Here is a 22812-nt window from a genome sequence, read left to right on the forward strand (position 1 = left end):
GTTGAGTGAAGAGGGTTTCCTCATCTATCAATGGAGAAAGGTGTACCTGCTTTATAGGCGATTTTTCTTTTCTTTTCCTTTTTTTTTTTTTTAAGATTTATTTATTTATTTACTATATAGAGAGAGTGTAGGCATGGGGGAGGAGGAGCCAGAAGGAGCAGAAGGGGGGCGCCTGGGTGGCTCAGTGGGTTAAGCCGCTGCCTTTGGCTCAGGTCATGATCTCAGGGTCCTGGGATCAAGTCCCGCATCGGGCTCTCTGCTCAGCGGCGAGCCTGCTTCCCTCTCTCTCTCTCTGCCTGCCTCTCTGTCTACTTGTGATCTCTCTCTGTCAAATAAATAAATAAAATCTTAAAAAAAAAAAAGAAGGAGCAGAAGGAGAGGGAGACAGAATAGTAAGCAGACTCCATGCTGAGCATGGAGCCTGCCACAGGGCTCCATCTCACGACGCTGATCACCACCTGAGCTGAAACCAAGAGTGGCATACTCAACCAAGTGCACCACCCAGGCACCCCGATTTTTCTTTTTTATGAAAGAAACAAAGGAATTAATATAATGCCTGGCATGCTGTGGAACCCTATAGGTATTGAGAATTGTTATTATATCAGTCTCTCTTAGTGTTTTCTCATCTGGGCTAAGCGTGTGTGTGTGTGTGTGTGTGTAGGGGGGTGCTATGAGCTAAGGCTGAATCATCTGGGAATGTCTCTTACCTGGGGCTGCAGATGGTACTAGCTTCATGGGAGTGAGCATCGCAATGTCGCTGTCCAGTGGAAAAGACCAGAGCCAAAAGCCAGAAAAAGAGGTTGGTAGTGCAGTATCCAGCTAGAAAATCAGAGACAGATGACATAGGAAACCACAGCTCAAAAGTAAAGGGTGGCTGTTCTGAACCCACACCTGTGTGCCTATTACCTGGCTAGCTGTGTCTTTGCATGTGATGCTGGGACAATCAGATGCCTCCTTGAGTCAGGGAGGAAGGGGACAGAATTATTCTGATGGAAAAGGGAGCAGATGTTGCCCTAGGTAAAGAAAGCAGGATGTGCAGGCACAGAGGCTGGAGAGAACCTGCCACATTTCAAAGTAATGAGCAACATGGTAGGGCTGTAGTCCTAGAGGAAGAGCTTGGGAGAGAGATGCCGGTGAGTCTGGGAGACCCTGAAGGGAGGCAAATCACAAGGGGCTCTTGGCTATCATGCTTAGCAATCTGTTCTTCATCCTCAGTGTAGTGAGAGTCAGGGAAGGAGTTGGAAGAGAGGAATGACATTGTCAGATTTCTGGAGTGAAAAGCTCCCTCTGGCTGCTGTGTGGAGCTCGGGATGCAGGAAGACCAACTGAAGGCTGAATCAGCAATTATGTAACAGCAGAGAAGGTGCTTCCTTTGAGTACCGGGTAATAGTTACATGAATTATTATCCCACCAATTATAATAATGCCAATGGTCTGGAGCAGGTTCACTGGGAGAGTCAGGGCTCAAACCCAGCAGGAAACGTTCAGAAAGGGAAAGTTTTGGAAAGTCTTCAAGCAAAACTTGACACTGAAACAAAGAAGGGGGAAGTTTCATAAAAAGAACCAACAAAGTCAATTTTGTAAAAGTAAAAATGAGAAAGAATCTCCATGGATCATCTTTACTTATTCCAAAACTGAGACAAGACGCACCTTCCTTTTCAGTACAGAAACGAGAACCTATTGGTTGTTTCTGAGCTGCTCAAATGTATTTCCTGTCTTTATTTGGCAGCAGGCGACATGCTGCCATTGGCTTGTACGTGATGGTTGGTGGAAGCTCATACCCTCCCCTGACTGATGCCTTAATTTGTGCTTTGGCGAGTGAATGAGTTTCCTATTACTTCTGTATTAATGCCACAAACTCAGTGGCTTAAAACAACACAAATTTATTATTTTACAGTTTGAGAGGTCAGAAGTTTGACATGGTTCTTATGTGGCTAAAATCAACATGTTGGGAGGGTTGTGCTCTTTTCTGAAATCTCTAGGGGAGAGCCTGTTTTCTTGCCTTTTCCTGCTTCTAGGGGCTGCTGGCCTTCTTTGTCTTGTGGACCCTTCCTTCATCTTCAAAGTCAGCAATCACACACTCTGACCTCTGATTCCATGGTCGGGTCTCCCCTGACTCTCACTCTCTTGCCTCCCTGATCCAACACCTTTTGATGACCCTGGGATAATCCATGACATTGTCTCCATCTCAAGATCCTTAACTCAATCCTACCTGCAAAGGGTCTCCTGACGTGCACTCACAGGTCCTAGAGGTTAGAATACGGACGTCCTCTGGGGAGGGCATTATTCTGCCTACCACAGTGGTTGTTATTATAGAACCATAGTGGTTAATTATGGAATGGAAGTAATAATAAATGAACTCATGTGCCAGGAAGGCAATATGTGTGATGGTTAAACCTGAGCTCTGGGTCTAATGCACCTTGGACAACATACAGCCTTCCCCAGCTGCCAGTCCTCTGGCCTCCGAGTATCCATTTCCTCCTCTGGTAATGGGGTTGTTTATCAGACCGACCTCACAAAGTTGCTGTATAAGGACCAATTAAATGCCAGTATATGTCAATAACTTTGAATGGTGACTGGCACATAGTAAGTGCTCATTAAATATTGGCCATTATTATCCAATGGATGGGTATCCTATAATCTTTTTGTTCCTTGTGGTTGAATTTGATTACTGATGGCAACATCGGTGCATGTGTGTGTGCGTGTGTGTTGTGGGGAATTTGTGTGTTTAAGAAAAGTCTGATTCCTCATCCATAGGACTTATTAACTGGAAAGGAAAGTGCCTGACAACAGTTTAGCTGTCCAGGCTAATTAATGATGCTAACTCTTTAAAGATAAAACTGGAATATTTTCTGGGACTACCAGGATTTCCATGATACATTGCATAAAGCTTGCAGAAAGTAACTTTAGGTCACATTTTTCAGATATTGTGTATGCTATTCCGTGAGGTTGTTAGAGCTGATTTTGATAAAATCATATCTTACCTACTTCTTATGAATAAATACTTAGGTATTTGATACATGTTGGTCTAATTAGTTTTAGCACTATACAGATACATATTACTTTCCTATTAAACAACTTCATTAAACAGAACAGTTTGGCCGTGAGAACTAATGAAATTAACCAAATTATTTCTGATTTTTGGATACAATTCCTATTTAGTTATTCCCAAAGCCACATATCAGAGTTAGAAGCACGTGTTCACATAACTTACAGAAAGAGTATCATGTCTTCTATCACATGTCTGGCTCCACAAATAACATAATTTTGGCAAAATAGTGTGCTATTTTATTGCAAATCAAGTAATGAGAAACAGCACTGTTATCCTGTTTTACACTCATTATAAAATTAATTAAATCTGATCTACATCAGTGTTAACTTGGCTGCTTTTTAGTAATCTATTTTCTATGATGCATTCCATAATTTATTTCTCAGTGTTTGTTATAATACTTTACAAAATGATTATTAAGACACTCATTTAAGAAATAAAGTCACACTTTTAATGACAAGAAATGTACCTAACTTGACTGATTTTTCTAATAATTGGGTTACATGATAGAATATTTTTCATCAGGGGCACCCTGGGTGGCTCAGTGGGTTAAGCCTCTGCCTTTGGCTCAGGTCATGATCTCAAGGTCCTGGGATCAAACTCCATATCAGGCTCTCTGCTCAGCAGGGAGCCTACTTCCCCTCTTTCTCTGCCTGCCTCTCTGCCTACTTGTGATCTCTCTCTCTGTCAAATAAATAAAATCTTAAAAAAAAAAAAAAGAATATTTTTCATCAGTGGAATGAATCAAATCTGAGTAAGATTCTGACAAAATTTTATTTCAAGCATCCACCAAGATAAAGGCATTAAAGTAGTTCTAGTCCAAAAATGTATCAAAATATTTTTCAATTCTTACTGAAACTAATTTAACAAAGTGCCTCTAAAAGAAAGGATAGCAAGTAAAATAATGTAATTTACAAGTCTTGGCCCTATGGGTTTTATTTCATAGAATGAGACACTAATGACTGAATAAAAAATCCTTTCTCAAATTAGATGGTTTTCAATTATTTACTTTCGGTAAAATTGGAGAAAGACCTAAGCAAAGTTATGATGCTTAAGAGTTATTTTGTGTTTGGCGCATACAGTTAGGAAGGGGTCCAAAGAACTGAATGTAGGGAATAGCAATGATTCTAATCTTTTAATTAGATTATTTTAATTTCTCTAATAGTAAGTGATAGTCATTCTTGAATATATGAACTAATTGGGGGAAATATCTCCACCCATCTCATTAAAATGCATTAAAATTACTTTTGCGATTATAATTATATATCAAAAGTTAAAATATACTGATGCTGTTTTGATCAATTGTATGCTACTAGTAACTTATGATACTTAAATCTCAAAGAACCTCTCTCTCTTTCTTTCGCCTTTCATCACTCCCTCTCCTTCCTTCCTTCCTTCCTCTCTTTCCTTTCCTTTTTTTTCCTTTCCGTTCTATTTTTATATTTACAGCCCAGTGGCCAGAGGAAAAACTATTCACATATGTGTTGCAAAGAAGGATGATGAACAGAAGAATAACTTATAAAAATTTTTATTAGGATAGAATTATGAGAAGGAAGACAGAATAGCAGCTTAAGGAGATAAAAGAAAAACTTAGAATTTCTCAGTGTGAAAGAAAACTTGTTTGCATATATTTTTATCTTTTTAGTGGGTGATAATGGGTGGCAAATTGCTAGGATATTGGTAGGATAATACTTCCACAGGATTTGTTTAAAATAGTGATTCATCTGTCTTTTCAAATGTCAATTTTAATAATGTATAATGTATCTTCTGTAATCATTTAATCTTAAAATGATAAATTAAAGTTTAGGTAAATTGAGTATGTGTGCAGACGTACAGTTTTCAAATTCATTTTTAAATAAGATTTTATTTATTTATTTGTCAGAGAGACAGAGAGTGAACACAAGCTGGAGGAGAGGCCGGCAGAGGGAGAAGCAGACTCCGCAGTGAGCAGAGATCCCAATGTGGGACTCGATCATGACGGGAGCCAAAGGCAGATGCTTAACTGCCTGAGCCACCCAGGCATCCTTCAGAATTCATTTCTAGGGAGGAAAACTTTGAAGAAGACTGACTTCATTTCTGAGAATGATTGTTCGCTGGTCTGGGAAAGCAAGCGGCCAGCTCTGGACCTGTGCATTTCCCTCCTCACTTCTTGGTTCATGGTTGAAGGGCTGCCCTGACCTCTGTGTGTCCTACTCAGGCTCACTCTGCAGGAAGGAGAGCATCAGATCCCGGGGCACAGTCAGCCAACAGCCACAGAGTGCCCTTCAGGTCATCTTGCTTGATTTGATTAAACATGACTTTTTCTCAAAGTGTATGTTTCGAATCCGCAGACAGCCCTCACTATGTATCAGGTGCAGTTCTAACTGCTTTATAAATATTAACTCATTTAGACCTCATGAAAACCTACCTCATGTGAGGTAGGTACTGCTATTTCCTCCATTTTGTAGATGAGGAAACCAAAGCATAGAGAGGTAAAGTTGCAGAAAAATGGCACATGGCCAATAAATGATGGAACCAGGATTTCTTAGGTATTGTTCTCCAACAACAACAACAATAAAAAACCCAAAAGAGCAGAAAGAAATGATTCTATGCTTCATACCCAAGTGGGCCACCACTAGAGACACTTTTCTACCCAGAAGGCCTAGTAGATCTGCTCCTATTTCTATACCTAACACTAGACTGGATTATAAGGAGACTGGATTTACCTGTGAAGATCCAAAGAATCCAATTTTGAGATGCAACAGAATTGAATTTCAGTAGCCTGTTTATTGACGCTGGCTTCCACAGCGGTGAATCATCATAAAGATGTCTTATTCAGACAGGAAGGGGGGGGTAATTAGTATTACAGGTCACTAGTAAAAGCAGCAAACCACCCCAAGAAATTATTTTTCCTGGCCTCCTCCATACGACCTCATAACTCCAGTTTCAGGAGTTTGGAGCAGGCAAAATGCGCTTATGGTTTCCTTTGCAGAATGAGGAAAACAGATTAGCCTGACAGCGCAGTGGAGGGGGGGACCATTTCCCTGCCATCTCCCACCGCTGCCTGCCAAGTGACTTCCATCGTGCCTGCCATTTGACACAGGCAGAGGGTGTCAAGAAAGATTGCAAGGACTTTTGAGAGTGAAAAGTACCTAGGGACGTTTGCCACTTTGCAAAAGTAAAACAGTTTTAAAAATACAACTTTCTTCTGGAAAAAAAAAAAAGTCCTCTATTTATAGATAGATTGACATCTCTTACCGTGATTTCTGGCAAGGTAAAAATCCTTTGGGCAACTCTGGAATATTTCAATGTTCTTAATATTACACAGGGCACCTCGGGGCTGTGGGCCAACCCCACTGCCACCTGTTTTGAGAATCGAAGCATCATGGGTCGAGTCCTGGGAAGAAGGCTGCCGGGTCCAGCTAGTTCCTACTCCACCATTAGCCAGCCTTAAATTTGTCAGAAAAATTTCCAACCTCATTCTTCCCCCACCCTCTGAAGATGAAATTGCCTTCTAGTTGTCTGAGTTGCTGGAAGCGTCCGGAGGTAGTACTGAAGTGAAAAAAGGCTTTGGTTTGCAAAGGGCTCTGCCAACACCGGCTTGTGTTAGTGGTATTAGAGAGACATATCTGCGTGTGATGAGATGGATTTTTTTTTTTTTTTAAGATTTAGTTATTTATTTTAGAGAGCAATGAAGGGAGACAGGCAGAGGGAGAGAGAGAATCTCAAACAGAGTCCCCACTGAATGCTGAGCCCCATGCCAGGCTTGATCTCATGACCCTGATATTTGCCCTGAGCTGAAACCAAGAGTTGGATGCTTAACTGACTGAGCCACCCAGGAGCCCCAAGGTAGACCATTATTAATATGACCTCGTCCCCGGACTCCCTCTGCCCCCTGTCCTGTAGAAAGGAATTAAGTAATAAAAAGTTGGGAGCTTGCTTTAGAGGGGAGGGAAAAGGATCATCTTTGTGGTGTAGGGGTATGGAGGGAAGAGAGGAAGTAGCTTCAGTGAGTATGGGAAGATTAGGCTTGTACGTGTTGCTGGAGGGTTATGATTTGGCCATCTTTAAATTTGTTTTGAAAGATGCAAATCAGAGATTAAATTTTTTTTTGAAGATTTTTATTTATTTATTTGACAGACAGAGATCACAAGCAGGCAGAGAGGCAGGCAGAGAGAGAGAGAGGAGGAAGAAGGCTCCCCGCTGAGCAGAGAGCCCGATGTGGGGCTTGATCCCAGGACCCTGGGATCATGACCTGAGCCGAAGGCAGAAGCTTTAACCCACTGAGCCACCCCAGAGATTAAAATATTTTTTAAAAAATCTCCTATGGCTATTTGGACTGAGCTTCTTTGCATATGACCTGGTGTGCCGATACCAGTCTGGCCATGTGAACTTCAAGAGCTCCAGGAGAATCAGAAGAGAAATCTTAGAAGTAATGCATAACACATTTTTCCAGTGTTGAGTTTTGAGGGTCCCAGCACAGAGATGGTTACTGTTCATGCTGGGCTGTTTGGTACTGAAGAAAATGAGGAGGAGGGAAAGAGATGAGAGCGTTTCTCTGGTCTGTGTTCTTTGCCAAATTCATGGGAAGTCCTAACCTTTGGTACCTCAGAATGTGCCTGTATTTGGAGACAGTGCCTTGAAAGAGGAAATCAAGTTAAATGAAGCCATTAGGGTGGGCTTTAATTCAATCTGATTATGTCCTTTGGAGAAGAGGAAGGTGGGACGCCAGAGGAAAGGTCATGGGAGGGCACCCCGAGAAGGAGACCATCTTCCAGCAAAGGGAGAGACTTCAGAAGAAACCAAGCTTGCTGACATGTTGATCTTGGACTTTTAGCCTCCACAACTGTGAGAAAATAAGTTTCTGTTGTGAAAGCCCCCCAGTCTGTGGTATTTTGTTATAGTGGCCCCAGCCAATTAATAACACCATGGCACCAATCTCATCCGGTACTGGAAATGTCAACCGCACCCACTGACTATGAATACAGTGTAATTCCTAAGCACCCCCTGCATTTAGTACTTCCGACTCTCGAGACTGTCTCCAGCCCACTTACCTCAATTCATCAGAACTTTTTGCTATGCCCCTGGTGTCATCTTGACTCCTTTGGCAATATTGTTTCCTTCTGAGCTCGACAGGTGGAACTCTTACTGGGTGTTCAAGGCCCAAGTCAAGGACGACCATCTCCTTGACCTTTCTCATTCACTTTGCTTCTAGCACAACACTCCCTGACTTGTCCATGGGGTATATTTGAGACCCCCAGTGAAAGCCTGAAACCACAGATAGTACCAAACCCTATATATACCATACTTCTCCTATGGGAAAGTTTCATTTATAAATTAGGCACAGTAAGAAATGAAGAACAACCAGTAATAAAATGGAGCAATTATAACAATGTACTGCAATAAAAGTTATGTGAATGTGGTTTTTCTCTCTCTCAAAATACCTGATAGTAACTGTACTCACCCTTCTTCTCGGAATGATGGGAGAGGATGAAATGCCTACATGATGAGCTGAAGTCAGGTAATGGCTCTAGGCACCAGGACAGAGCATAAGGCTATAACTGATTTTCTGATGCCTTGTTGGAAGGAATATCATCTGTCTCCCAACCACAGTTGATTGCAGGTAACTCAAAACTCAGAAATCGAAACTTTGGGAAAGGGGGAACTAATCTACCTAAGGTTAGTAGAACACACAACCTCTGGATGCAAATGACCTGGATTATGAATTCTAGCTCTGCTGCTTATGAGCTGTGTGACTTTGGGCAAGTTATTTAACCACTCTGAGCCTCATCCTCTTCCTTGTGCACAGGAATAACAGTAGCCCCATTGCACAGAAGTTGAGAAGAGTAAATAAAATCATGCCTGTAAAGCTCACTGAAAATGTCCAATGTGCACCATTAATTTTCTTATTCCTCAGACTTTATTATTCTTAACATTTTTCAATAATTCTTATTCTCATTTAATTTTTTCTTGTTTCTTAAAGCTTTTATAATATCTTATCTGTTTCATAATAAAACAGCACTTGGGTGTGTTTATAAAAACTTCTTTTTGTTGAAAATTCTGATTATGGAAGGAACAAACACTCATTATAAAAATGTCATTAAAGACAGAAAAACAATAGGGGAAAAAATCATTTATAGTCCTGCTGTCCAGCATCTACTGTTAACATTTTGATTTATCACCTTCCATCTTTTCCCTATGTTTTAAATGCATGATTTGGAACAAAATCATATTAAACATATTATTTATGTAAAGTGCTTTTTTTATAAGGGTAGATATTTCTGCATATTAACAAATATAGTCGGCATCAGAGGTCCACACTGGTGACTTGTTCTGATCCAGCTTGTGAGTATGTTTTGATTAGTTTGCATAGTGTCAAATTTTTTTTTTCAACAGCTTAAAAAGAAATCAGGATATTTTACAGAAAAATCACATTCTCCTGCTTTGGAAAATCCAAAGCTATCGCCACACTGGGCCTGCATTCCAGAAAGCGAGTTACCAGCTAGAAGTGAGTACTGCTTTTATCTGGCTTCCCTGGCCCTTGTGGATCCCTGGTCTCCACTACGTTTGCAATGGGCACATGGCATTTTCTGGCTGTTTGTGAACAAATCTATTCTCCTTAGCGAGAATCAGCAATTTGAGGGCAGGGTCTATTGTGCTTTATCTTTTATCTTTTATCCTTGGGTCCTCCACACCTCCCACTTATAAAGTTCGTAATAATCAGGATACCTAATGCTCTAATGCTCTAATGCAGACACTCATTTGTGACATTACGCGTATTCTTATTACTCTCGGAGTGCATGGAGGATTCTGAACCCTGCCGGAGCCCTGACCTGCTCCTGTTCCTCAAAATTTCCCACAGCTGGACCCAGAGTGGGGGGTTCCTCCACACTGGTCACTTTGAGGAATCCGAAACTTTTCTTCCTGGGGGAGTCTTAAAAAGCTTTCCAGTAATCTGTTTGCTTCCCACTAAAATACAGATAGATGTCAAGTGGAAGATGACAGTTCTTGAATAACACCATTAAGCCTTTCAAAAGATCTGACATTGGGAGGGGGTAAAGAAACAGAAATCTGTCCCCATCTACCAGTGAGTGGTTGCACTTGCTTTTTTGTCTCTCTCCCTTGTTTCCTAAGCCCTGCGACACGGGGTGTCCTCTGAGAGATTTCCCAGTGGGTGTTGGTGCTCAAATTAGAAGACGGATTTCAGGGACAGCTGGAACGCTCCACCCTCAAGGTTGCCCATGAGCCCCAACCACAAGATGTGAGCAGGCCCCTTTAATCCAACCCCAGAGCTTTGGCTTCTAAAACACGATCCTCCAAAGTTTGGACTTATATAACTTACTTGTTTATTTTTAAGCCAGCCCCATCCAAGTTGAGAACACTTAAGACTCCCTTTTGGAAAAAATTTGGAACCCAACATTATCATTAACTGAATCAGCAAGCGACGGTTCTGTCAAAATACCAAGCAGCACAGTTCTGAGGACTTTCATTGTCATGTTCCCAGCGGCATTACATGGTGCAGTGGTTTCTCTGAAAACGGGTCCTGGGGTTTTCTCTCTCTCTCTCTGTCTGTCTCTACCTCTCTGTTTCTGTCTCTGTGTCTCTCTTACAAAGCACGGCCTGGAACTTCTGGCCATGAAGAAGCCGGAAGTCTGACAAGGGACTAGGTAGTCCTTGGTCTACACTCGACCACGGGGCTTCTCGAACTAGTTCAGTTGTCGGGGCCTCTGGAAGACATGGGGCTCCTTGCGGAGCATGGCAAAAACAGAAAACACGATAAGACACATATCTTTGGGTCAGATATCAGAAGCCACTGTATTAGACTTGAGACATAAGGGAATAGGTGCCAAGGGTCTGATAAAAAAAATGTATGTGAGGAAGATATTCACGGCTATGCTATTTCTATTGGGATGAAAACCTTGGAAACACTCTAAATCTTTAGCAGCAGGAAAATAAGTAAATAAATTACAGCATTTTCAATGGATCTGTGAATCGGTCACCAAAGTCATGAAGATTCCTTGGATAGTCTTGAAGGATGTGAGGGAAGTTATAATTTGTTTCATTAGAAAAAGTGGAATACGAAGTTATAGATGAAGCATGAGGCCGATTATGTTTATTATATGGACAGAGATCCTTGGGAAATTCACAGCAGTTTTTAGTACAGGTTCTCCCTCAACATGAGGTTTGAGTAGGTTTGCTGGATTTAGCAACTACATGGGTAGTTTTTTTTTCCTTATACTTTTTAGCACTTCCAAATTTTCCCCACAATGAGGATTTACTGATTTCATCATCAGATATTTAAATGATTATAAGGTAGCCAACTTTCCTGGCACTGAGAGATTTGGGTGCACATTTTCTTTCCATGCCATTTTCCTTGGCTCTTACCAGCTATCCTCATCCTTGAGTGGCTTCTCCAGTGAGGGTCTGGAGGAAAAGGCTGGGACTTAAGATGAGGAGAGTACCTCCTCATATCCCCCTATGTACAGAGCCACAGCAATTTCCCTTGGGACATGAAGGTTTGTGGGCATCTCTGAGCAGTATGTGCTCCAAAAAGAGTCCTGTGTGCAGATTCAGAAAGTGTCATAGGTTTAAGAAGGAAACCAGGCAGAAGGTTTCTACTGACTGATCTTATATTCAGGTGAGAAAGAGTTCTAGCAGAATGCCCCTTCCCTCTCTTTATCCCCATGGCCTCTGCTCCCCTGAAAGGCACATTGATATTTTCAAGTTCTGGTGAGGTGGCCTGGTTCAAGCAAGGTGACTAAGCTATACACACTGAGCTTTGAAGGTTGTCCAGCTGAAAGAGGACTGGTTTAGCCCTTGGGCCAGCCAATTCCTTCAGCCCTGTGGGTTTCCTCCATGTATTAAATGGATGTAACATGACTCGAAGCTTCCTTTGGAGCTGTGTCCCATGACTTCATCTACCACTGCCTATCCACATGGGGTGAAATGCTCCCTGCGGGAGCGGAAGGGTCGTGTTGAAGGTGCACTGGGGCTGGGAGAGGGGAACACATCTTTTCTTGAGAGTGTGTATAGGGAAGGTGCAGAGTTTTTTAGCTACCAAATGTGACAATAATTCCAGCCACCCACAGTTTATTGAACAATTTTCTACATTTTGGACAAGGCACCCAAGACTCTCCCCATGCTCCTTAGAGGAAGCCTCAACTTCCTCCATCAGCATCCCACCTAGTCCTCTTGTTGAAGGATCGGATCCCTGTGTGCTGTTGTGGAAATAGCACTGGTCCTGAAATCAGCGGCTGTCTGGGTTGAAAATGTCATTTCTGCTCTGTTGCCCACAGGCGCTGTGGTTTCTGACAGGTCGCTCAATCCCTCCAAGCCTCCTTTGCCCATCTTTAAAATAGGAACAATAAGGCCAGCCTCATGAGGTTGTTGTTGAGTAGGTTTGCTGGATTTAGCAAATGCAAATATAGACGTCCAGTTCCATTGGAATGCTGGATTAACAACAAATAACGCCTCATCTAAGTATTTATTGTGAGTACTTTGGACATACTCCTAAAAAATCAGTTTTGTTTCTCTGACATTCCAGTGGAACTCTGTGTCCTGTGTGGTACCTGAGAATCCTATTCTTGAGGCTGAAATAAAAAGATTACTCCAAAAGCTGCTGCCCCAATTCGTGAGTACTCTTTGCTCTGTACCTGCTCTCCCAGGGTGGGACCTATGAGGGGATTCATTACTTCTCTCTTTCCTAGCAGGGGCGGGGGTGGGGTGGGTGGGGGGAATAAAAACTACTTGACCAGGCTGGTGGAGGGTGGGGGAGGAAATGTAGAGTAAATGTAGTAAATTGTTCAATAAACTGGTCAGTTAGGGGAGGCCATCTCCACAGGAGGTGCGAAAGACGAGAAAACATATAGGCTGGTATAAGGAGACAGCTCGATTTAACAAACAGCTTTAAAGACCCTAGGGTCCTTCTGTCTTGTGTGTCTTTAACACACTCCGCTCTGTACAAGCCTGTCAGTGGAGGGGACACAGTGGGACCAGGAGAAGCCTTGGGGATACTGACCCCAGGGAAACTCCATCCAGGCATGACCATTCTATAGATTTCAAAGGCCAACTGTTGCGATAGAGGGACTTTCCTGGGGGTGATTTTTACAAAGAAGGGGGTAGAAGGGACTTGGTGCCCCAGAGTCCTTACTGCAACATGGGGGAAACCCAGCAAATGAGTCGACGCCAGCCTGTCCTCATCTCTTCCGTTTTCTCCCCACTGCCTCCCCCAAACTTGAATCCCCTCGAGCTTGAGCTCCCCCAGCTTGTGGGGTAGACACAGCAGGTGGCAGGGCCCGTCTCTGGCCTTTGTGTGCTGCTTGATGGCCCCCGGAACCTCAGGGTATAATTTTCCTTTTCTGATCATCTAAATTCCAGGCGAAAAGCTCAGCTGTCGTAGGCTTCAGGGAATTTTTCCACCGGGATTGAAATTGGGGCCAAGAAAGCGTGGGCATGCAGAAGGCATTCTTTTCTGCTATTCAGAAGCACTCTCCCTTTAGTTAAGGCATTAGAAAATGGTGCCTTTCCCCAGAGTCCTAGATGAAAGTTTTGAATTTCATTACAGTGAGAAAACACAGAAAGGGAGACCATCACTTGCTACACTTCATAATCTGTGATATTTTTCCCCCCATATCCTTTTAAAATAAAAATCTAGAGAATATTTTAATATGTTCTTTCATATACACATTTGATATTAAGAAAACTAAAACGAATTCAAGCCATGCCCAGTGGGGAGGGGTGTGGAGAAGAAGAAAAGAAAAGAACAAGAAAAATTTAAAGTAAAACATCTATCTGCTGTCCTAGCCTCAATTAAAGTCTGCTGGTCAGCTTGATCCTTTTATTCTGAAAGACAAGATGTAACATCAGGCTATTATCTCCTAAATAGTTTTCTTTAACTTTACTAAAAATTTCTAAAATTTTTTATTCCTCCTAGGAAACGATATCTATAAAATTTGTGTTTGATGGGCTATACATATGCCCCACCAACATGTGAAGATAAATATATGCTATTAAAATGTAAACATGCTAGGGGTGCCTGGGTGGCACAGTCAGTTAAATGTTGGACTCTTGGTTTCATTCCAGGTCATGATCTCGGGGTGGTGAGACCGAGCCCCGTGTTGGGCTCTGCGCTCAGCATGGAGTCAACTTGAAGCTTCTCTCTCTCTCTCTCTGCCCCTCCCCACCTCTCTCAAATAAGTAAATGTATCTTTAAAGAACAATGTAAACATGCTTGTCTGTGTATCCCTTAAAACGATCTTCCAGAAACATACTCCACTTGGTGAAGTTATTTGAAGCCAGCTAATATCTATCATCCAGTTAGAAGTAGCCAGATTTGGGTGAGATGTTTACTCCATCTTGGGCACTGGGCTTTGCATGCATTAGCTCGTTTATCTTCTCTATGAAGAAGATATGGGTCCCTTTAATAGATTAAAAAACTGAGACTGAGCGAGGCATATGTCATATGACTAGTAAGTGAAAGTCGGATTCAAACCAGAGCAGTCCAAGTTTTGGGTCCATACAATCATCTCTGTCTCTCACCTCTTCAAAAAAAAAAAAAAAAAAAAGAAAGAAAGAAAGAAAAAGAAACCCACATAGATATTGATACAACCGCTTGCTTGCCAGGAAAAAAAGCAGGCAACAGTTCTGTTGAAGAATGAGTTCATTCAGTTCTAAATGGTAAGTATGTCCTTCCAGTAACTTCTGATGCATTGCTGCATTGCATGCAGTTCCTAACTTGCAGAGGGGTTGGATTCCAAAAGTTGATTTAAAAGCAATTTCCTCGTCCCCCTCCTCTGTGCTCCAGACACTTTGTACACACCTCTCCTGTTACACTCAGCACTTTGTCTCTTAGCTGCTTATATATCTCTCCCCCATGGGGCTCCTGCTCAAGGGCACACACCGTGCCTTATATCTCCTTTGGTATTCCCAGCACCCAGCACGATGCCCAACCCAGGGAGACGTGAGGTGTACACACGTTGTATTAAATTACAAGTCATTTGTTTGGAACTCAGCACACATTTCCCAAAAGAAATGCATGACAAATGGGAGTGGAAGCATTATGTTTCCAACCAGCCCACAAAAGTTTATTTAAACTTTCTTGTAGTCTACCCAGAGTACTAATAAGTAATTTGGAACCATGAGTGGGACAAGAGGTGGTAGGTGGGGAAAAAGATAGAAATCTTCCTCCCCCTCTCTTGAGTCAGATTGAGATGAAATTTCACGTGGGTCAGAATTCATCTTTGACTCCTCCTAAACTGCCCTTTTTTATACCTCTCCCATTTGCGGGTGTCACTGACTCGAGGCTTCCTACTTAATACCCAACTGTGGTCTCTTGATCTGGTCTTCCTGCTCTTTCCACAAATAACATACTTGCCCCCCTCACTAGTCAAAATTCCTGTTTCCTGAGTGCAGCTGAGCTGAATTGATTTTCAGCAGAAAACATTGTGCTTGAGTAAATTCTTGCTAATGTGTCAATGACTGCCCAACACTAGGCATATGACTGTTTATAGCACAGTAGTTAAGATAGATTACAGGATTTGGAGATAGACCTAGGTTTGAATCTTTCTTCTACCCCTACGTTCTATGGTCTAGCTAGGGCAATTTAACTTCTCTAAGCCTCAGTTTTTCTCTTCTGTAAAATGGGAATAATCGTGGTTATACAGGAAGCCAACACTTTTATAACACTTATCAGTGTTAAAGCACATATTGGGCAACAGTTATAAGAACTTCTTCATTGATTCACTTTGTCTTCACAACCACCCCATGAGGTAGGCACACATTATTAACCATTGAAGAGGGGAGTGGCTTTTTGAAAGACATTTCTAATGGTAAATTATTATTTATTCCTGTCTTCCTTCTTCCAATAAGGCTTGGAGGCAAAATCCTACATTGATAGAGTCTTCTGGATGGAAGAGGATAGTAATTTCCGGGAGGAGATTATTCAAGGTAAAGAGAATGGGGGCCACTGTCAGATCACCCGTGGCTGAAAATTCACCCAGAGAGTCCATTCCCTTATGTGATTCCTGTTTCCACAGCTTCTTGTCATCTTCTGCCTCTGAATGTGCCGAATCTGCAAGTGGTCCAAGTTTTTTTTTTTTGTATCCCCTTTCTTTCTTTTTTAATTTTTTCACACAGCCCATGGCAGCTGCAAGGTGGTGGGGGCCAGGCGGATGGCAGCAGCTGCTAGTATGTATGGGACCTCTGTAGTCTTTCTTTGTGAGTCAGGGGCCTTCTGTATATATCACAAGCCACCACCTGGCAAGACATTTCGTTCCATCTAGGTTGTTTAAATGTTTCCTGGATGATATCATAAATGCAAAAGGAGGGGAGGAACTTCAAGATGGTGAGTTCCAGCCCCTCACTGCCCTCCAGCCGTGCACAGAAACATTTGGAGATTTTGTCCTGTAGTTTAGCAGACAGCCTTGCATTTGGTCTCCAGCTCTTACCGTTTACCAGATGTAGAGATTTTAAAGCCATGGGGGGATGCATTTGCCCTTAAGTATTGGGGTAAGCAGGGGGCAAGCTCATCCCTGGATATCCTCCCTGTGGGTGTCCTTGTGATTAAGTAACTTCACTTCTCTGCGTCAAACCCAGTGGGTGGGTGGCACCATCTCTGGAGCCTCCTGAGCTGAGGACTCTCTGATTCCCTGAAAAACTCAAGACACAAGACTGTTCATCCTTTCTGATACCAGCCTAGAGAGGGATGGTCCATCATGACCCTTGTAAGCCTATTCAAATGTTTCCTTATCCTTAAAACTGAACAATTTCCCCTATGCTAACTAAAATAAACATCTCTTGTAATTTGAGGGGTTTTTATTGTTGCTGTTACTAGGACTTCACAAAACACGGATAGACGTTTACCCTATGTTCTTACTACAGTGATAAAATTGTTATATCTATAGCAACACATCTGTTTTAACCTAGATGATTAGTTCTATTTTTATATGATATTTATATTTAAGAGCTACCTCACATACACCATTTTGTTTGAACCTTGAACTAGAAATAGGAAGGGAAATTATACTCATTTCTATATGAGAAGAGAGATTCAGGATGAATAAACCTAGATACCTTTAATAATATCTCATCTTATGGTTACTACAAGGAAGAGTCAGGACCCAAAACTTGGATTCTGTTGACTCCAAGTCTAGTGCTCAGGCCATGAGAACACATGCAAATTAGACCCAGCACCAACACCCAACATACCAACTCACCCTGCCTGAGTTTCTGCAGTTTCGCATACACTTTACTAGGTGCTTTGCATGCAACATCTCAAATCTTTGCAGCAATCATGCAAGGGAAGTATGATCATATTCAGTTTAGAGATGGAAAACCATAAAAACGAAGTTCAGAGAATTTAAGTATTAAGTAGTTGCCTGATGGCTAATGTGTGCTGAAAGCAAAATTCAAACCCAAGCTCATTCTTTTGACAGTGCTGCCTTTCACTTAAATATGCATTACCTGAAATGAGACCCAATATAGTTTAGTTTTTGGACTTTTTTAGGCCATGTGAATTATTGTCTCCTGAAAGTACAGTTAACAGAAAGTCCTAGCGGGCTGAATCCCATTTAGCCAACTCAAACCTCACTTAGTTATATATCATATAATTTTTAAAATTTTCCTGCCATGCATCATTCTATTAGTTGGACTGTCTTTTCTAGATTTTATTTCCCATTTTTTCAAAAATATTTGGTGTTGCTTTTTTTTTTTTCTAGGCTCTTCTTAAAATGTCTCTTCTTCAATTTTAAGAGATAGATATTTAACATGAGCACATCTTTTTGGAACTCGTATGATGGCTTGTAGAAGCACAGGATTCTAGCTTACCTCCTCTTTTCCAAATTCCAGATTCTACGTCCCAGGACCATTTTATATTTCTTTGTACATTTTACACTTTCATGCCAATTTTACCTAGCTAACTTCTGTGTATTTTTTTTAAAACATTTTATTTATTTATTTGACAGAGAGAGAGGTCACAAGTAGGCAGAGAGGCAGGCAGAGAGAGAAGGAGAAACAGGCTCCGCACTGAGCAGAGAGCCCGATGCGGGGCTCGATCCCAGGACTCTGAGATCATGACCTAAGCCGAAGGCAGAGACTTAAACCACTGAGCCACCCAGGTGCCCCAACCTCTGTGTATTTTTATATCTGTGTGATTCATTGTCTATTCTTCAGCATTCTATCTTCATCTATAAAACCAGAATAATGGGGCGCCTGGGTGGCTCAGTCCGTTAAGTGGCTGTGTTTGGCTCAGGTCATGATCCCAGGGTCTGGGATTGAGTCCTACCTACATCAGGCTCCTTGCTCAGCAGGAAGCCTGCTTCTCCGTCTCCCTCTGCCCCTGCTCATGTGCACGTGCTCTCTCTCTCTCTGTACCTCTCTCTCTCTGTCAAATAAATAAATAAAATCTTAAAAAGAAAAAAAACCAGAATAATGATTCCTGTCCTGTTTGCATCTCATTGTTCTGGTGATACTCAATCAAACCATGCATAGAGAAAGCACTTGGAAAAATATAAAGAATGATGAACAGAGATGAATATAGTATATTTTGCCTTTGAAAAACCTATGTCATGGGGCGCCTGGGTGGCTCAGTGAGTTAAAGCCTCTGCCTTTGGCTCAGGTCATGATCCCGGGGTCCTGGGATCGAGCCCCGCATAGGGTTCTCTGCTCAGCAGGGAGCCTGCTTCCACCTCTCTCTGTCTGCCTGCCTCTCTTCCTACTTGTGATCTCTGCCTGTCAAATAAATAAATAAAATCTTAAAAAAAAAAAAGAAAAACCTATGTCATGTAAATGGAGCTAAATAATCAGGATTGGGCAGTGAGGTGGAGGTTTAGATGTTCTGAATTTACTTATTAGTTATGATAGATATATACACAAAATATATAAAAATAGCTTGTTACTAAATTATTTTAAAAGAGAGAGTTTATATGCATATTTTAAAGTAATGTGATCCAACATGGGTGAGGGTTGCTTAAATACAACATTTGTGCACACACCCCCCCCCCCCCAAGCTTCTGTGCTTACCCCCCGCCCCCACCTGCCTGGTTGCTTTGCCTACACACTTCTGGCTGTTATCCTACAAAACCCATACCTTTGGGTGTTGTTAAGGACTCTCTGTTAACCTTCTCTTTAGATGTTACCACATTTTCCACTATAGAAACACATTTTAAAAGTGTTAACTCTTTTTGTGCAGGTCCATGATGGGAATGAACTTCTGGTGTCTGCTGACCCAGGAAATACTCAGTGAGAAAAGGACATTCCAAATACAGTAAGACTTTTAGGTGGATTTGTATTTAATTGATCACAAGTGCATCCAAATGGTTTTGGAAAATACACAGACACGTCTGAGACATTATGCCATGTTTATATACACTCAGTACATATTTGTCAAATGAATGCATGAATATGCATGAATAAGAAGAGAATAAAGATTTGCAGACACTGCTTGTGATATATGTGGATTTGTAATCCTAGTCATAACTCCATTCCCCAACTCCTGCCCTGGGGGCCAGAACTCAGAGTTTCGAAACCACTTGTATGGCTTCCCTAACACCCAGCATAGAGTAGGCACTCAAGAATTGTGTACTGAATGTCCATAGGAATAAATGGATGAATACTACTTGTCTCCCAATTAGACTACAATTTGAGAATAGTAGCTATATATAGACTGTTTCCAGCTGAGCCCAACATTGTGCTGAAAGTACCCTGCTTTCAATAAACAACTAACTTGATTAGCATCCCCTACTGACATTACTGGAAGGGGTTGTTAGAAAGGAAGGAAAAAAAATTTAAAAATATCTAGATTTTGATTTCAGAAAACTTGTGTTCTTCTGCAAAGGTAAGTAGAGGAAAGTGTGGAATCATGAAAACACAAGGTGATGGGAAAGAGCTCAAGGAAGGAGCAGGGCTGTTAGCCCTAAGGGAAGGAGAGTGTCTGGTTAGTGGGATAGAAACCTCACCCTTTGAAGCAGGCCTCAGTCTCCTGCTGAGTAATCTAAGGCCTCAACAGAGAGCAGGCAATATGACCAGAACACAGCTGGGAGAAGTGAGACCCCAGAGGGGATGATTAGCTCATTATACCTTGAAGTGGAAGTGGCAAAGCAGTTGACTTACTCACAAATCATCAGCTACAGCATCTTCCATATATTTACGGACAACGTGACAGAGAGATTCTCTTGGAGGAAACACTCACCTCAGCAACTCTGGGCAGAGCAGTCCAATCATCTTGAAGAGAAACTCTTAACATGGGTTCTTCTTGGAGGCTCCAATGTCACGAAGCACTGTGGAAAGAGATGGCCACTTGCACTCCGAGTCTGGTGGCCACTTCACCTTCCAGCAAAGGAAGTGAAAGTGTCAAAATGAAGAGAAAGAAAGCCAACAACATTCTCTCTAGGGGGGAAAAGTGCAGACACAGGCTTTTTTTGGGGGGGGAGGAGTGGAGAGTTCAAAAGTGCTTTGATTATAGATGCTCTCTATAAAGACAAACAAGAAATAATCTTCTTATTTCTTGTTTTTCCTTAGCCACTCCTGAGATCGGAGGCCTGATTTTTATAGAAGAACAGCCTGGAAAACAAATTACCAAAGGAAGAAAAGGAGAGGAATGATGCTCCAACTGCTTTAGGTTAATTTGATTTTTTTCATGTTTCATGGCTGCCTTGATGTTCTTGACTCGGTTATTTCTGCTGAATGGAAATCGTCGGGTCAACTGGACTCCTCCAAGTCTAGACAGGGGTTTTTAATCATAGTTTGGTCCAGATTCCTAGTTTTGTAGCTGTAAAAGTACGGTGATGTTATCCACCATATCACAGGTCCCTCTGACCCATAATTTCACACTCCTCAGAGTTCAACAGTCTCCAGGTTAACCTTTTGAACAGAAATTCAACCCAGGCACAACACACCTGCGACCTTCTTAGTCTTCCCATCTGTCTTTCTTCATCAAGAGGTGTGTCAGCCTGATGGGACATTTAGGCTGGAGTGAGGGGTCTGGATGGGATCTGCTGGCTTTGGAGGTTGGATTTGTCTCTAATGCAGTCTGGCTGGGCACCCTAAGATAGGTAGCAGACAGTGTGGTGTCTGATAAAGAATGCATGCTCTAGCTTGACTGCCTCAGATGTCCTAGTCCTGTCACCTAATGACTATGTGACATTGTCACATACTTAACCCTTTTTTTGCCTCAGTTTTTTTCATCTGTAAAACAAGGATAATGGTACTTCTTTCCTACGACTATTGTAAAGATTAAGTAGATTAATATATGTGAAATGCCTAAAACCATGCCGGATAGATGATAGACACTTGGGAAAGGCTATTATTATTATTATACGTATATTATGATTAGATCTTCTTCCTCTGTAGAAAAACAGCCATGCCACAGGACTGTAAACTTAAGTGACATTGAATATATGATTAATTGAAGAAAAGGGATGAATGAATTAACTGTGTGCTCTTAGGTAAGACACCCCACTTTTCTGGCTCTTTCTAGCTCCTTTTAAGTAATGTCATGCAGTTCATGACTAATTAACCTTGCCACAAAGCAACAAAATGTCCAGGTTCATCCCAGGCTTTGTGGCTTTAGCCTAGAAGTTCTCATGTCCTGGAAAACCCCTGGTACATGTAGACTGGGATAGTGGTTGCCCTGGGTCTCTGTTTCCCTTCCTATGTTCCAGGGTACAATAAAGATCAATCTCTTGGGCTTTAAGGTGCCCTGTCCTATGCCCTTCACCCCATTATATCATCTGGTGTTACCTCAGCTGGGATGGCTCATTTCTATTCTATGGGATCTATTACCCTCCAGCAGATGAACCCACACCTGATCACACAGGGATCATATAATGATCATATAGTAGTGGCAGTCTTCCACAGGAGAGAGTGGATGGACATGGTACAAGACCTTGTGAGGCTCAGAATGGGCACAATGTCACTCCTGCCTCATTCTGTTGGTCAAAGCAAGCCACAAGCCCTAACCAGATTCAAAAACTGGAGAAACAGGCCCTGCCTCTTGATAATGTGTACATAGATACAGAGAAAGTAATAACTGCAGACACTTTTGCCAAACATAATCATCTGGAGCTTGTATTTGGTACTCCAGTTGGTACAACATGGTGGCAATCAGGACAAGGGAGAGAGTAGGAGACTTCTCTCTTTTCAATAGACTCTGGCACTCTGTGAGAGAGACAGGTGGCTCTGTCTAAACTGCCTCAGTTCTGGGAACAAAGGCCTGATTTGAGAGAGAAGCATGTGAGGAAGAGCCTAGGAATTGCTATCAGACTCAACCTAGATTTCGTTGAAGTTAGGTGTGGTGGTGTGTGATTTGCCTACACTCTCATTCCTTCTACTCTGGAAATCATCATTTTTCCAGAGAACAGCTTTCCCATCAACTCCTTCCCAGAGAGCAGAGCAGACCCTCACTTTCCATCCCTCCCCCACTATAGACTTGCAGTACAAATGAGAACAAACTTATATTGTTTTAAGCCTCTGGAGTTTGGAGTGGTTTGTCACTGCATCATTAACGACCCTATCCCGACTAATAAAGTAATGAAATACCAGTCCTGAGGGACATTGTGTAAAAAAAGAGTTTTTTAAGTAAATAAGTTTGGGGATGATGAGAAACTGCCAATTTTCTTTTGGTATTTGTTCTCTCTTTCTGCATTTTGGTGATAGAACTCTCTGAATTTTGGCCTGAGATTTGGGTACCAAACTAGAGACTGTATCTCTTAGCTTCCTTTGATCTGGTTGTGTCCACTTGCCTGAATTTAGATGAGTGGGAATTAAGTACATATGTTGTGTGTAAACTTT

At 42.0% G+C, this 22812-nt stretch overlaps 1 protein-coding gene across 1 annotated transcript in view; it reads right to left on the reverse strand.

The window, feature by feature from the left end:
* The window catches only part of RBPJ (recombination signal binding protein for immunoglobulin kappa J region), a 226110-nt gene extending 205778 nt beyond the window's left edge, over positions 1 to 20332 (reverse strand). Inside the window, exon 1 of the mRNA XM_045997264.1 lies at positions 20213 to 20332. The gene's annotated coding sequence lies outside the window, so the exon portion shown is untranslated. The remainder of the gene's footprint in view (positions 1 to 20212) is intronic.
* Between the last annotated feature and the right edge of the window lie 2480 nt (positions 20333 to 22812).

This window comes from Meles meles, chromosome 2 (genome assembly GCF_922984935.1).
Source record: "Meles meles chromosome 2, mMelMel3.1 paternal haplotype, whole genome shotgun sequence".
Classification (NCBI taxonomy): domain Eukaryota; kingdom Metazoa; phylum Chordata; class Mammalia; order Carnivora; family Mustelidae; genus Meles; species Meles meles.